This window comes from Emydura macquarii, unplaced genomic scaffold, assembly GCF_026122565.2.
Source record: "Emydura macquarii macquarii isolate MOO-44397 ecotype Brisbane River unplaced genomic scaffold, CSIRO-AGI_Emac_v2 contig_1253, whole genome shotgun sequence".
Lineage (NCBI taxonomy): Eukaryota > Metazoa > Chordata > Testudines > Chelidae > Emydura > Emydura macquarii.
The window spans coordinates 55,303,467-55,321,184 of NW_027131390.1; the positions used below are offsets into that span (position 1 = coordinate 55,303,467).

General features: G+C 40.8%; 1 long non-coding RNA gene across 1 annotated transcript in view; it reads left to right on the forward strand.

Moving 5' to 3' along the window:
• Window positions 1-3,459, forward strand: part of LOC137154097 (uncharacterized) — a 35,998-nt gene extending 32,539 nt beyond the window's left edge. The window contains exon 2 of the long non-coding RNA XR_010920069.1: window positions 3,092-3,459. This is a non-coding gene — a long non-coding RNA (uncharacterized lncRNA). The remainder of the gene's footprint in view (window positions 1-3,091) is intronic.
• The last annotated feature ends 14,259 nt before the right edge of the window (window positions 3,460-17,718 follow it).

Genomic DNA, 17,718 nt, shown 5'->3' on the forward strand with positions numbered 1-17,718 from the left:
TTCAATGCAAACACAAAATCAAATCCCAGAAAGATAAGCTCAGCCCTCTATCATTCTGGGAGCTCATTCAGATGAGACCTTCAAACCCTAGTTCCTGTTCGATCTGCATGGACAATAAAGATCTTATGGCCTCTCTGTAAAAATAGGGGGCTTGAGGCAGCGTCCGCAGCCAGAATTGTGTGTGTCTGCTTTTGTGTTGCTGTACTGTGTGCTGCTGTTCTTTATTCCAGAGGTGGCTGCACATCAATAGTTGGGAAATGCTTTAGGATCCTTTGGTATCCAGTCCAAATGATTATTTATAAATATATATTTTTATTATTACAGCTGGTTGAAATTGGGAAAACAATTTAAGAATGTAGGAGATTTGGTTAATTTCAGCTGTATTTGAGCCTGTTAGCAGAGCCCTACAACAGCACTGAGATCCTGAGGGTCCCACAGGACCCGCTGCCCTAATAGCAGGAGTAAGTAAAATGTACTTTGTTGCAGGCAGGATTGGGTGGGCAAAAAAAAACAAAAAACCAGACTGTGATAATTTGTGGGAAAACACTAAATCATTAAATAGTTTAAGCAAAATTTGTTTTATTCTTTTTGTGGCAAAAATTATGTCTGAATTCAGTTTATATGAATATATATATATATTAACTTACTTTCTTAAGTAGGGTGGGGGAATCTCACTTGTGAGGGATTTGCGGTATCAAAGGATTTTGCGGGTGGTAGCAGGATAAAAATGCAAGAAACAACTTGGGAGCAGGTGGCAGAGTGTATTGCGGGGTGGGATGGGAGCGGGATTTAAAAAATAGTTATCATTCCTGAATTTACAAACTAATGGAGTTAGTGTACTCTACCCATTGACATACTTGGGTGACCAATTCAGACACTGTGCAGATATTCCATCGACTGACCTTGGTTCTCTTGGAATGCTCTTTGAATGTTACCAAATACCAAATAATTTATAAACAGGACTGGCTTGTATGTACTTTGCAAAGCCAAAATTCATCACATGTTGTATTGGGTGAATACTCTTTAACCGATAATTTACTCCCCTCCTTTCTCAAAAAGTGCTTTTTTCTCCTAGCACCATTACCAGGCACCTTTTAGAGGGACACTGGTTAATGGTAGTTGAGCCAGCTCCTGTGATGAGGAGTCAGTGCAGCCTCTGACCACCAGTGGTATAGCTTGCTAACATCAGAGGCAGCCTAGTCTCAGTAGCAAAGCACAGGACTGAAAGCAAGGGGCTCCTATATTCTAATCCAATCCTGTACAAACTCTCTTATTGCCTTTAACCTTCCTGCCTTTTTTTTCTTCCTCTGTAAAATGGGCCTAATACTTACCCACTTCATGGAGTATTTGGATTAGAATTCTGAGTTTTACTCAGAAAAGCTAATGCTGGTTCCAGCTGACATCTGGTAAAAGCAATTTGTTTCCACAGCACGTTTTCTATTTCTATAGCTATTTTTGGTCACGTACACGTGTTTCCTTTTTCCATCTTACATCAGGCCCAGCAGCTCATTCCCCTGTCATTTTTTTTTTTTTAATTCTTCAGGGACACATTCCATTCATCTATCCATGTATTACTCCAACAGCTTGTTCCAGTCCATCTCTCCCATCTTGGCTTCCTCTTGTGCTTCTCCACACACCATAGGTACCCTCTTTCCGGTGCATTGACTCATCTCATTGGAAATTTTCCACTTCTTCTGAACTACTAAGTCACATCCTGTCTTCAAATCTTACCTTAAAACATAACCGTACCATTGATTTAAACCCCATTTGTCCCTTCCCCATTACTGCATCTTTCCATTCTCCCCAGTTATAAATAATCTGGAAAATCCTTACTTGCAACTTCACTGCTTCTAAATAATAGAATATGACACACACAGCTCAACTGGGAAATTATCTCATCCATTCCTCTTCTAATACAAGATTGTTCTTTATAGGGTTTTCTCCTATGTTTTGTCCTGTCTAATTTCAAATGACTCAAATGGTGGTAGCACAACCTAACAGAACTCACTGTAAGGATTTTGCTTCTGATATTCAGCTTATATTCTTCTCTCAGTTAAATTGCATCATTCCTTTTATAGCTATGTTACTACCCTAAACAGTTCCTCTCCCTACTAGCAGCAAGTTATCTATCATATACCCTTTATTCATCTTTTAACCAAGTTATAAATATTTACATTTCAGCATTCTGTTCTTTTTACCTGAACCTCACGTCCCAGTTCTCTGCTTCTGCCTTTAAATGGACAACTGCCCACAGCTGTGTAAAATCTTCTCTCACGTGAAGCATTTTGTGATCCTTTGTGTGGAGATACCAGTATCTGTCTATGTAATTTATATCCTATTTTCTCCTGCTGCTCCTCATTCTCTGCTTCAATAATTGGCCTGTATTCTGGAGCCTCTCTGCCACCCCCTTAGGGTTGGAGCACAAAATCTCCTCTCTGCTGCCTTTTTTTTTTTTCTTCTTTAACTAACGGTGCAGGGGAATGACTTCTGTGCTATTTTTAATGTTTTGTTGTGGCTTTCAACACTTCTCTCTTCTCCTCTCCTCCCCATTGAGCATGTAAACAATCAGGAAAGGAGACAGAGCTTCTGGCCTGAAATGCAGCTCATTTGTTCGTTTGGTGTCTTGCTTTCTTGTTATTACTCTGATTTTTCTTCCAGCTCTGTGGGACACTGCAGTTCTCTCGCCATCACAAGGGTAATGGAAGCAATCAGGGCTCAGCTCAGCTCAGCAGCAGGGCAAACACTTGTCTGCAGAACAGATACGATGAGTTGGTTTGGTGGAGGGATGTGTGTGGCTTTTCTTCTCAGTAAATTCTATCTAGCTCAGATGCCCTATGAATCAGTCACTCAAAAGTGTCAGATTAACTCCTTCAGAATATTTCAGTCACTGATGTCTGACACAGACCCAAGGAAGGAAAAGCTTGGTCCATATCCTACACTAAGTAGTTAATGTATAGACAGGCTGGATTAAAGCACAGTTGCTACATGCCTAAGGATCTGCCTCCCAGAGTCACGTGATATCCAAATCTAAGCTTTCCTTTTTTAAAAAATAAATAAATAAATCATCTTTCTTCCCTTCATTTTTGGGAAGAAAAACTTGAAAATGTGTCCTGCTGCAGTGACTCCTGCCTGAGTCTGCAGACAGCCTCCAGGAAAGGGAAGAGCTGTAGCCATCATAATGGTGGAGGAAGCTGCCTGCCCCTGCCTCCTGTAGCTCTGGAAGGACTCCCTGGTGCTGCCACAGCTCTGAGAAGGCTGACCTGTAACCATTCAGAGCCCTGCCACTGCTGGAGTGGGAGAGGACAAGCCACCAGTCCAGCCTCAGCTTGAATGGAGACTGTCTGAAGCCACCCTGCAGGGATATACCTGGGGATCCAGTTCACCTTTATTTGGCCTTCTGTATAGAGAATGGAGCATGACAGATGAATTGTGCAATATAAAATCTAACTCCCTTCTGGATTTTGGATTTAATTCTCTCAAGCACAGTGACACTATGACACTATACTAAACACCACAACACCACCAGAATTATTTGATGTCTGTCAGTAGGGTGGGAACGCCCACCTGTGGTTATTTGGTCAACAGCACTTGGGATTGAAAGAGCCTTTTGCCGTGGTGATTGGGTTTTGTGGTATGGCTTTATCTCAGCAGTGTTACTGTTTACTGTTTAAAGGTAAGCATTGGTTGCAACTGCATAGACCATGTTTCAAAATAGAGTCTCTGACAGGTGTAAGTTCCATTGAAAAACAAGTTAATGAGCTGTTCATCTCGATATAAGACCGATCAAATTGAAATCTGACATGAAACAAAAGGGTTGGATTTTCAAAAGCACCTGAGTGATTTAGAAGCACACGTGGTGCTGACTTCCCCAATTGACTTAGGCACTTTTCAAAATCACATCTTAAAAGTCTAGAATTTGGGGGGTTCTTTCTGAGTAGACTACACGGAGCTTTGCTAAGCAGTTCCCATTATAGATAGGCTCGAACAAACACTGCTTTGGTGGGAGTGGCATATAAACCTAGAAGAGAGAAATCTCATCTTATATAAAAATGAAAGCAAGATTACTGTGCTTTGCATACATTCTGTGCAGAACTATTTGATCTATTTGTGCTCTCACATGTGCAAAGGGTAGGTAGAGGCCACAAGGAGCTGTACCAAGCACTACTTCCTGCCTGCAGGTCAGAGAAAATTGAAAACTACATGCTTCTTAGTGTTCAGGGCCTGTTCCCCTTCTCCATCCCCTGGGTGAGCAAAAGAGGCAGGGAGGGGGGCCTTCTCTTGAGACAGAGCTGACATAGTTGAGCTATTCATCGCTTAGTAAAAATGTCTCAGATCCACCTTGTATGTTAACAGACTCATGCACACATCTTGCAGTAAGACTACTGCAGAGCTTTGGGACATTAATGTAGAGTCCAGGGAAGTTATTTTTACAATGGATGAGGTGAAAGAGAGAGAGAGAAGTGTAGCTATATACAACTAATGAGAATAATAAGAATAAGCCACATTGCTTCACAGCCTGTCCAGTGGGGTCTCAGAAAATTCTCTGCATTGTCATATGGACTGCAATAACTATCAGTGATTTTGACTTTATTGGACAAGTAAAGCCTGGTTCTAGACAAGGCCCACACCCAGGTGATGGGCAGACTCCACCCCTTGATCCCTCAGGACCAGCCCACCTGTCAAGTTGTTCCCACCTATCAGGCCCCTCGCACTACCCACCTGGAGTATTACTTCCAGAGTCAAGATGGATATATGACCAGAAGCAAGGGAGTGGCATGTGACCCCTCTAAGAATTCCTCCCACAGCCCTCTACCAATCCAGATTGGTTTCACCCACATAGCTCTGCCCCAACAGCAGATTTGATCAATTGGGAGAAGTTCTGGAGCGGGTGACCCATCTGGAAATGGGTCATGTGACCACTATAAGAATTCCTCCTACCATCTTCCACCAATCAAGGTGGGTTTCATCCCCATAGGATCTCCCCAAGAGTGGATTTTATCAATTGGGGGCAGGTTCCAGGGCAGGTGACCCACCTGAAAGAGGGTAATGTGACCCCCCTCCCCTCTGAGAATGCTTCCCCATCAGAGTAGTTTTCAGACCCATAGGACCGCCACAAGAGGGGATTTGACCAAAAAGGGCACGTGCCAGGATGAAGTGACCCACCCAGAAGAGGGCCATGTGACACCTCTAAGAACTTCTCCCACCGCCCTCTACTAATTGGGGTGGGCTTCAGCCCTCCCCTTAGGCCATTCCAGAAGGGAAACGTGAACCAATAGGAATAGGTGTAGCACGTGGGTCTAGGCCAGAACCCCTCAGTCTCTGGAGCTCGACAGTTGGCTGGCCAGCAGCACTGCCCCTGGAAGTCCCAGTGCCACATGGAAGAGGCCATCTCATTTCAAGAATGCATGTTTTAAAAATCATCGAAACACTGAGAGGAAACCTGGACTCCTTCACCACCCCCCTGAGACCTTCAGAATTTGCTTTAGCTCTGAGGACCTTCTGCTGCCTGCAGAGAAAGTGCTACATCAGCGACAGTTTCAAGAAGGAGGGAGCAGCCAAGGGGAGCCCTTTGGCTCAGCCGTTGAGGGATACACTGGAACCCAGCCCTGCAACCCAAGTGCTTGTGAGGAAGATGGACGAGCATGATGGCCTCTCATTGTCTGCCCACATGCAGGAAGGAGACCACAGCTTGTGGAAGTCACTGGCAGACAAGGTGAACCACAAAACTTAACTCTACAATCTCTCTTACTCACACTATGTATTTGCTTAAAATACAAAACCACATAAACAACCAGACAAATAAGCAAAATATATTTACTGGGCTTCATCCGTCAGCTGTTGACACTTGTGAATTTTCCTTCTCAGCTGTCTCTTTCATTTTTCTTTTGAACTTATTTACCCTCTGGTCTTAGAGTCTTTCATGTTCTGACCATACTGTGAAGCAGACAACATTACCAAACGCATGAAACAGTCTTGTAACCTTTTAAAAACAAAACACTCACTATTTAAAAAGTCATAGCTTTAAAAAAAAATCAATTTCAGGCTGTACAAAAACCATAAGGTTTGATTTATTTCTATCACTAATGTTTATCCAAAACCTAGACATTTTTAATGCAAGCATACATTTCCACCACGCATCTAAAAACAAAGCGTGCAACAAAAGACTTTTTAAATCCCACCACTACAACTATGTCCTGCAAAGACCCCCAACTCACCAACAACAATTTAAACATTAAAACCAACTTTTTTTTAAATCATTTTAAAACACATTTTGCACAGAATAAAAAACCCAGTCTTTCTAAACACAGCAAACCAACAGTTTGTAACAAAATACTTTTCAGTAAAACCACACCTATATCTTGCATAGGCCTCTAACTCACAATTTAAACATTAAAGCCAACTTTTTAACCATTTTAAAAGACACATGCATTCAAAAGCCAATTGCAGAAATTTGCCTTCCACTACAGGGTAAAGAAATGCTGCTGGTAGATGATTATTCTGTTTTCCCCCATGTGTATCTGGGCCTTTGGGCTAAAGAACAAGCAAAATTTTAGTTAGTATTATTCCTCACATGCATCAAACCTCTAAACAATTTAAACATTAAAACCTCTGTTTAATACCTGTTTTATTTATTTATTTTAACTTTTATTAAACAGTATTAAGACAACCATAGTTAAAAATGCACCCCGGTGAAATACAGCTTGACGTTGCTGTTTCCATGCTAAACAGATCACACTGTAAAAAAGACATGCATCATTATTAGTAAGGACAGCATGGAGAAAAGAGTAACATTATATAATATATATTTTCAGAGTTAAAAAACAAGCAACATAACTCATCTTGCAGTCCAGCAGCTATTCTGTTCAAGATAGTTTCTGTTATAAGAGGACAGTCCCCAAAAAGCTGAGATTTTTATACCATTCCATAGTTTCAAACAAACTTCAAAGTTTCTAGTTAGCAGGTTTATTTGATCACTACAATTCTTTATTAATGGGTACATAAGAAATGGAGGCACCCCTCCCAAATGTACCTCTTGTAATCTGAGAAGGTGAAAACTAAATTCTATGCACAACTGGGATGTTTTTGGCTAATTTTTAGTTAAAATACATTTTCCTGTTTCAATGAAAAAACAGAGCACTGTAGGGCCTTCTACAGTATTAAACAGTAAATCACCATACACAACAATCCTTAAAGTTACTGTAACTTCTCCTGACGGGGGGAAGGGGAGTGTGACCTTGCAGATATCAATTAATATCTTCGTGAGTTTTTTTATTTTAAACATGTTTCTTTCATGCTTAAAGTTTTTTTAAATAAAATGGATGTAGCACAACCATAGTAAACACCCTGCAAATATCCATAGCTTTTAAATGTTTGATTGTTCTTGCGGCAAATTCTTATTTCATCAAAGCATGGTGCAGGTTTGTGAACCCTTGAAACATTTCAGTTTTGAATTAGATCCTTCTTTATTTTTATAAATATATTATTTTAAACTGTTAATGACTTTGAGTTGCTAGAAAGACTGACCCATAGCTTTCAACAAACTCCTGGAGTTTTATTTCATTTAATATTAATTAGAGCTCCCCTACTGTGGTGTACACCCATCAAACTTAATTATTGGTCACTAAAACCTTTAACCTTGATGGAAACAAGGGTGGATAATAGGGCGGAAAGAGCAGCAGCTGCTGCTGGAGACTGGAGAAGCACTCAGGAACGGCTCCAGTGGAGAGAGGTACTGGCAGCTCCCCCGTCCTGCCCCAGTCATGGGTCACCTTCCCTGTCTTGCCCCAGTCACCCCTCCGCACATGGTGCGCAGCTTTCCCTCTCCCCTTCTTCCCCAGTCACTCCCCTCCCCCGGAGCATGACTTTCCCCTCCCCCTGCTCTACCCCAGTCACTCCACACACACCTTTAGAGCCCTGCTTAACTGGCAGGGAGAGGGAGATGGAGAGAGCAGAGAGTGATGGTGGGGGGAAGAGGAGCAGGGATGTGGCCTCGGGGAAAGGGGTGGGGCAGGGGCAGGGCCTCGGGGAAAGAGGCAGAGCAGGGGGAAGAGGGAGGTTCCTGCACTCGTGTCCAGTTTTCATGAATTAGAAAATGGGACACCCTGGTGGATAATCACATCTAGACCTAGACCTAGAGACTCACTGAAGGCAATAGTCACCCCTGCTATTTCAGTGAGGGTGTGGTTAAACCATCAGTTCAATAGGATGAGTCAATTCTATTTTATTCAAACACGTCTTAAACATCCCTGCTTTATACAGAATATAGGAGTTTTTTTGCTTTATATTGAACAGATTTTTGTTGTTTTTGTTTTCCACAGAATTCTAATACACACATTTCAACTTTCTGCTGTAAATAGTTCTTTACACAAAGGCACAATAGTTGGGTTCTCACAAACTGTTTTTATTTAGAAGACATATAGCCCCTTGAAAGCAAATCAAGATGTTCCATCAAAACTTTTATCTTATTTAAGGGCCACACAGAGCTTCTAACAAAAGCACAGATAGTCACAAAGCCCTTTTTAATAGAGATTTTTATTTACAACTATCAAGTTTTATATCACATGTTTGTCCCCTCACCATTCTCTAACTTAATCCTTTTAGATTTCTTACAGATTTTTTACATATAGCCTTTTTCCTAAGCAGGGTTCTGTAAATTTTTGTGTGGACCAGATGGCCAATATAAAGTGCCCTGGATCCTGCCCCTGATTGGTCAAATCCACCCTCAGGGAGGTCCTACAGGGATGAAACCCATCCCAATTGGTGGAGGGCAGTGGGAGGAGTTCTTAGAGGGGTCGTATGACCCTGGAACTTCTCCCAGTTGATCAGATCTGCTCTGTGGGTGATTCTACAGGAATGAAACCCACCCAGATTGGTAGAGGGCAGTGGGAGGAATTCTTAGAGGGGTCACATGCCACTCCCTTGCTTCTGATCATGTGTCCATCTTAACCCAGGGGATGCGTCTTGTGGTGATGAGTGGGCAGGGCCTGAGAAGCAGGGCCAACCTGACAGGTGGGCAGGGCCTGAGGGGTCATGGGATGGAATCAACCTAACAAGTTGGCAGGCCTGGGAGGTCAAGGGGTGGGGCCTTTTGATTGATGGTAAGCCCTTTATAACACTAGGGTTTATGTTTTCTTTCTCACCAGTATGTAGTAAGTTATGTACAAGCCTGTGTTTCTGATTTTGATTATAATGGGAACTAGGCTCAGATGAATAGTTAAACTAAGAAGTTTTGCTACTGAAACTGTTCAGACAGCAAGGGAAACAAAGATGAATGATGGGAGATGATTTTTTGAAAAATCCATTTTTTATGGTCTCTCTGCCTCTGGGACAGTTCACAATCTGGGCAGTACAAAGTAAAAGTACTTCAGAAGACCAGAAGGTCCCAGCACTGCAGAACCTGCAATGAGACTTTTTTGTTGCACACTGTCCTGCTCTGTTCAGATACTTCTTTATTTAAGGGCCCTTCACATGTGGTCCACTCACTTTCCTCTGGAATACCACACATCAAACTGCAAATATATTCATCCTAATTTGTGATCAAACCTCTTTAGGTACTAACAACTTTGCATCCACTGATTGCTGTAATCTCAAAGGATTCCCCTTAGGTTTTACAAGGTCTGGTCTTACTATTCTCACCCTTTCTTTTCTCCCAAACACATAACAAATGACATCAAGCAATTACTAAGAACTGCCACATTGTGGTGCTGCTGATCTATATTTTTTCTCTTAGTTAGAAAGCTCAGCAGGAAACTGGTTCCTTTCTTTCACCACTGATGGCATCCACATTCTGAGAAATGTCTCCAGTAAAAACTTTTTAAAACAAGAAGAGTCAAAAGAAATCCCAGTGTCATGCATAGATAATGCAGATAATGTTACAGGTGGCTGTTGTTACTTCTGTGATTAACAATTTACATCTTCTGATCCATCTAGTTGTATTGCAAGACAACCTTCCTATAAGAAACAATACTTCATTGGTTCTATATTTTTGGTTGTGAGAAGGGGAAGTTTAACTATTTGATGAGCGATGGCAGGGTGCATTGCCCAGTCTAAGTTAGCTACTGTAACATTGGGACGGCTAAGTTGGTGACCAGATTCCCATTTCATTTACACCAGTGTAAACCAAGCATAACTCATGACCTTTAGTGGGGTTACTACAGAAGGTAACTGGTATAATCAGCATCAGAATCTGACTGTAGATTTTATAGACTGCAAAGTCTGATTTTTTTGCTTGTTATTTCCCAAGATTCTGTCTGAGTTTAAATAATCTTAGTGTACAAATTGAAAGAAAAATCTTTGCCTCGGTGATGGAATTTGAAGCCTTCTCTGGAGATACCAGTGAAATGCTTTGGTTGTCCGGCTCCAAGCTCACTATTTTTGTTTCTAGAATGGAGGGTAGAGAACTGTTCACCATACTCAGAAAAGTTTGCAAAGCCTCACCACAGAGCATAAGGCTCCTTCTTCTACCCAGGCATTTACATTATACTGAGCCCATTAGTTTGATGACAAAATACAAGTTTGTTAAAAACATTTGATTCAAATCATGCTATGAAACTGGGAAAGACCAAGAGATAACAACATAGCTGAAATGAAAGTAATTTGATGTCATTTGATGACATTACATCACTATGGTTTCATTCTGACTGTAACTTTTTCCCTCCTGGAAGGGAATTGCTTAAAACGGTGATGCAAAACTCAGATCTGATTAAACTATTAGTGAAATCAGAATCACAATGGAAATAGGGCAATGTTCACCAACACAGAATAGAGACCTTTCAGGATAAATTGGTAGCCCACAATCAATACTGGGAATGAATACTGGCCTTCTAAAGCTTTTCTTTTTTTTTTTTATTTATTGATTTATCAACTGGGAACATGATAGTTAACTGGTTGGTATTCAACAGGTGCTAGAACACATGCTTGTCTTTCCATTGTCAGTATTATTTCTAAGGTGATGTAGGGACTGGAAACAAATACAAAGCAAGATAAGCGTTTAAGCAAGTAAGTAGTATTGGCCTGTCCACAGGCCAAGTTGGAAAAGAGGAAGTGAAGAATTGAGAAAATGAAAAATGTGAAAAGGATTGCATGTAATGTCTCATCAAGGTAGAATAATTCAATCCTATCATTATAGCCCAAAAGCCAAAGTCTCTGTTAAAGAGTTCTATAGAATCACAGGAAGCCAAAGTAGAGATTCTGCTATACAGACGTGAATGGTGAATTTTCCCCCTTTGTAAGCAATAAAGTGAATTTAGCATATTAATTAGAGTGATAATGAACTAAACAGAAATCGGTAGCATATGTTCTCTAGAGCGCATATATTTGAAATGACTACTACAAACGATTACTTTAACTACATGGATAACATTTTGAACCATTACAAATCATCCTAGATTATTTTATTTAACTGGCTTCTTCTTTGGTTTCTGGGCTGTTTTGCTGATGATCTCTGGGGATTTCTAACAATTTCCTCACATATTCTGTGTTCTGGAGAAGGACAGTATGTTTCTCCTTGCTATATCATTTGTAACCCTGGTTTTGCAGAATGTAACAAGCTTGCTTCTTTCTCTTTGCTAGTAAGCACCTGTTTCTGAAATGAAGTTCAGTAGGAAATCAAAAGCTCTAAATTGCTCAGGATCAGGTCTTAATGATCTCTTCAGTGTGAGCAGAGACTTTCTTTTAGCATGAAAATGGACCAAGAAGACAGGGGAATGTATGCATTGTCTCAAATTGTCTGTGTCTTGTTGGATAGATCTCAAGTATTAGCATTTTTCATCTTCTCACAGAAAGCCTAAAGGCTGATTCTTCCGTGGTGGTGGTGGTTGTTGTTTCACTTTAACATTTATATTGTATTAATGACTAGAGGCCAACCACGGGTCCCCATTGTGCTGTTCATGATGCTAACTTCAGTCTTTTGTATGGAAGCTCCATTTTGACTGGGCCATCTTGAAGACTTTGGGATGCCACCATTCCAGACATGGGTTTACTTCCGAGCTATCTTTTACTTACAGGCATTCCCAGAAAATGGATAATGGATATACCTGAATATTATCTTGGAGGTAGCAAAGTTTAAATGGTAGCTGGTCATTCAATTAGCTTTAACAGACCCAAGCTACTGACAAAAATGTTCACACACTTATTTTATTTTTATCTCAGAGTCAACTCTTTGTATTGAGTTATCAGCTTTCCCTCTAAAGTTATTGGCAGATATTCATTTGCAATATTTTTACTTTAAATCTTGTCAGCACACAGGAGACTGAACAGATCTGGGAGGAATGAAATGTGGAGCCTTTTACTTCTGACACTGGTTTAGCACCAACCTATGTAACAACTGCAAGATATTGCCATCAGAAGACTGTTGATGGTCTCAGTTCACTAGCCTCACCATTCTCTAGAGAACAGGCGTCCATATCTCAAACAACAGCCTCAGAACTGAAATTTGCTATTTCAGACTCAAGTACCCTCTCATCAGCAGAGGAAGTCCCTTTGGGTCAAGAGTGAGGCATGCTGGCAGTGTACTCTGAGGAAGCTTTCTGTGTCATACTTCTGAGTACAGATAGACGATAGTCTCTGGGCCTGACATCCTGGTACCTCTTCCATCCCAGGAATAATTAATAGTTGGTAGGATTGTTAGTTTTGGTAGTCCCCACAATGTGCTAGGTGCTGTACAAATGTAATCCACGGGTTAGTGTATGTTACTGGTCCCATTCCGTGCCTACTCTCAGAGGATATGAGTCTGTTACAGCTCCAGGTAGGGAATCTTGGCTCATTTGTTCAAACTGTAGCAACTCAGACTTCTAGCTCTGCAGGTCCCCAGTTCAGTCTCCTGAGTGTTGGCTGAGATGGTGACTGTTGCACAAACACAAAAGAAGGCGAGTCACTCCAGTCTGTTAGATATCTTATTTATTTCCTGTAGGAATTGTAATGTTTTCTAGTGACATTAGTGGTGGCTCACTAATGTTTGCTTGACATTCTGATTTTGGGGCCTCTCCTGCCTTGAAGAAGAAAGCAGTAGTTGCGGGGTGCTGATGAGGGGGATTCATTTGGCCATTTACATCTTACTCTCTACTTGACATTCTTATAATTGGAATGGTTCAGTATATTAGCTTGACGTGTTAAATAGAACTGGATATAAAAGAATGGCAATGTCTCTCTCTTCACTGAGATTTTTTTCCACATTTTGTTGAGTACAAAGAACTTCCCTCTATCTAGGTATTTATCCCATGCTCATCTCCATGATATCTGGGTTTGGTTTTGTTTGATACTTTCTTTTGTCTCCTTTTGTTTTTAATAATGTCTGAAAAAAACAGGGACCTTAGAGAACTTTTTTTTAAAAAAAGAAGTGGCTAGTCAATAGCCCTTTGAGTTTTCCAAAGTTCTCCCACCTCTGCTATAATACAAAATAGCTAATATTCACTGAAATTGACTTTGGAAGCAGATTGTAATTTTATTTGATCAATTTTGTTAAAGCTTTTAAAATGCAGCATTCTCAGCTCCACTTGGAGCGTCTGGGGTTGTAAAGTGCCACAAGTTAATCAGTATTTGTGAGGAATAGTACTCTCCCTGCCTTTTGGTGGCCAGCACAGGAGGGGGAATATGAACTCTCCTTTTTGATGCACATGGCACATCTCTTGCTATCTAGTCAGCTCTCCCTATGTAGCACAACCTCGGCAGCAGCATTCTCAGTAAAAGCGGGTTCTGTATACAAAGAGAAAGCAAAGCTAACCTTGAAAAGAACTGTCATGCAGCTCAGTGAGCAGACTGTAGCCCGTGGTATTTATGGTAGGTAATGTTGTATTATCTCCTAATATGTTGTTTGTTGGTTGAGTACACAGCAAGGATGTCTTATTCAGTATGGGTTAGGATACCATTATATATATTTTAGCCTGTAACTCTTCAGAAAAATGGATGTTTGCATCAAGATTATTCCCTAAAGTACCATATATGAATCTTGGGACTGTAGATACTTTTTAAATGCAGAAGTTTCAACAAAGACAGGATAGCCACTGAGTGGAATTGCAGCCTTACTGCAATAGGTGCAGCGAATGCTGCACAATTCCTTGTATAAACCCAGTGTTGCCCATTGTATGAAGCATTTCTTAGTTATTTCGACATACATGTAAAAGGAGGGCTGGATCCTGGCCAGACTTGACTGGCTACACACGTGAGGGGAAAGGGTGCAGGGTGAGAACTCCACAAAAACATCCTCTGTGCCTTTGTAGGGGGTAGCCTGAGTTTCTGAGCTCAAACATTCTGGTCAGGTGCACCAAAGAAAACATGAGCTCCACAACACAGTCCCCATGGGGGAAGGGCCTCTCTGCTGCACCTGCTGTGCTAAAAGCTGTCACAGTGGTCGTTTGTTTTACTATTACTTCATTCTTTCACCCCATTCATATGTTTCTTCCTTCTGCTGCATTTTGTCGCAAACCTAGACTGTGAATTCTCTGAGGCAGGGACTGTTTTCTTATTACTTGCTTCTACAGTCCCTAGCACAACAGAGCCCCCAATCCTTGACTGATATTTTCTGAAAATTAATTCCCTTTAAGGTGTCTCAAGATAGGTGCCCAAAACCACTAATCCAGAAATACTTGGCCACAGAATATGTCTATGTACATGTATATACTCCCCAATCTCAGTATGGGTCTCACTTCCCTGGATGAGTTGTCATCAGTGGGGATCAAATCCCAGAACTCTGAATCTAAAAGCATGAGCCTCAACCACCCAGTGGATTAGCTCAAAGCCATTAGCAGGCTCAGCAGGCCCAGCCACGAGAAGGGGACAGAGCACCAAACTGTGTAAGCATGGCTTTCAAAAAAGCCTTACAGCTTAATAGCTACAAACAACATACTTGTGACTTAGACGTTACCAACTGAACAGTGAGGAAAAGACTGAACACTATTATAGTCAAAGGTGAAGTTCCCACTGGTGTGATACAAAAGAAATTCATCTGCCTCTAGTAATATGAGCCCCCATATGATAGATACCAGTTGCATAAGCCTTTTTCAGAGGAAAGATCTTTCTTCTTTGTAGAAACATAATGCAAACCAAAATTTCCATGACTCTTTTGTTGTTTGTCAGTGCTGTGCTTTTAAAATACAAACATTCAGATTCTGCCTTCCTAAAACTCAGGTTAGTCAACCCACTTATAAACAGAGCAGTATTTAACTTTCCTGAATCCTGTATAGTCCGTCTGTCCTCTTCTAAAAGAACTACTGCATAAGGGAGGTGTCTTGTCAATGTTTCAGGATGTTTGACAAACAGTTCATCTTATTGACGTTTCAAGATAGATAAATAGATATATAACTCAGCGAACCATCAACATAGGTCTATGCTTAACAGCACAGTCTCGCCAACAGAAGACCCATCTGGGAATCTCAAAGTGCATTAAAAGAATTAAAACTCATACCATTGTTGTGATGTGGGCAAGTCACTAATATAGGGATCATGTCACCCATCACTGAAAAGTAGTAGCTGTTTAATAGTGCACAGCAACACTAAACGAGTTAGGACAGGAATTGAAGAATACCATGTCCAGTTGAAACCTTGGGGAAACCTATAGTTGATGAGCAACATGTCTAGGTTTGAAATTCAGCCAGGACAGTTAGTTTAACACCCTGCTATTATGAAAAGTGCCTTGGTATCTTTAATGGCCACAGAAGATCAAGACATCAATTTTACATCTCAATTGTAACACCTGAAAATAACATTTCAGCAAAGAATAGAGACTTTTATAGCAACTAGGGTGAAACCAGACAGCATTTCATTTATCAGTCAACTTGCAGTTCCTATTTCAAGACAAATGAAATACAATATATTTAAGAGGGAACTGATTTATGGAGCTATAATTCTAACAAGAGTTTCTGGAGATGTACCTGCAATAAAACATGGGCTCAGAGATTGAGTAGCTTGTGTACTTAGCAAAACCACTCAATACAAGGCTGCATTTTGAAGATAGAGCTATTTTTCATGGTATATAATCAACTTGAATCCAATCTCCTAGCACTATCTACTTCCCTTGCTTCCCACCCAGAAATGTGGTTTCTGCTGCTGTTTCTCTCATGTAGCTGCTGGGATAACTTTCGACAAAATACTAAAGCAATAGAGAGCCTCATACTCTGTGGAAATTAAGTCCCGCCTGTTCATGTAATGGGTGAAATTTTGTGATTTATTCAGGGGCCTCATGTGACAAAACTGATTTTTGGTATGGGTCACGGTATTCAACTGCATCATCAGACAATGTTTGACACTGTAATCCATATACTGGGCTGCAGTCAAATGACAGATATTGAGAAAAAGAGACTCCATTTAACTGTGATCAGCAACACCCATACCAAAAAGCTCTGGACACCTAAGACTGAATTAGATTAGATTTACTGTCACATAATGGAGACCTAGCAGCATAAAAAGAATCACCTACAAGAAAAAATAGCTAAATTAGCCATACATCAAAGCAATAACCTCATCCCCAGAATATCTTCTTCAAAGATTCCCTCTCTCCCCTCCCTCCCAAACTCAAACTGCTAGGGCAATTTTTGAGTAAACAGATTTTAATCCAAAAACATCTGTTTGCTGTGACCAAAACATTTTGTGGGAACAAACCCATTGTGATTAAACTTTAGTCAGGAAAATTTTCTCAGGCCCAGCATGGAATTGCTGAGCACAAGAGACCCCTTAAATTGACTTGTTGCTAGGGTACTCCCTTGGTAGACGGGAGACCCAGGTTCGAGACCCTGATTCTGATTTTTTGTTTGTTTGTTGATGAAAGCTTTGAAAGGTCTTGGTTTCATCCAGTGCAAAACGGACACATTTTTGAAATCTCAAAAAATTTTGCAGGACAGGAAAACTGTTGTCCACCCAGCTCTGCTCCTGACAGTCCCATATACAAGTTAGACAGAAAGGGAGACAGAATGCCACTCTGGGGCACCTCCCACATGTGATCTGTGGGAGAGAAGCAGTTACCCACTACTATCCAGTGTAATTTCTGATCCCAGTTCAGGAAAGCATTAAGCAAATGCTTTTCTGAAGTAGGGCATCTGACAGACAAGAATGAAGCAGCTTTGTTTACTCACTTCAGGAGCCAGAGGCAAGTCCACAATGCCTGATGATCAATGGCAGCAAAGCTGTTGATTACATTTAATAATAGCAGCATGGATGCCTGATCTTAATTCATCATCAGACATTACATGGAAAAGAGAGAATAAACTGGATGGAAGCGAAGCTGAAAATTACAATATAAATGATCCCATGAACATGAAGGATTTTGAAAGTGGGGTGAGGAGGAAGAGAGCCCCACAATTCCAGGACTGGTGTTGTGACATCAGATTAGACCCTTTGGGTAAAATTTATCCACTTCTAAATTTAATTAGTTGATATTATATTAGAGAGATTAAGAGCGAGAATAGCCCCAAAATATTCCACCTGAATAAACCAGTACTTCAAAGAAAAGGAAACTAATCATAGAATGTGCTATGATGAATTCATTTGAAAGTGTTGTAAAGGAAAGGAAAATATTATTAGTTCATAGAGCGGAGAGTCATCTTTTCAACAGAATAAAGAGACAGAACTCTCTTGTACCCTGTGGGTAGCCATTTATAACACCTACCCAAAGCTTCTTTATGAAACCAGCTTATTCTGATGAGAAGGGCTGATGTAGACAGCTTTCCTGAATGCAAAATGTGAAATCAGCAGGTTACGAAGCTATTGAATGTTTCCAGAGTGTCACTT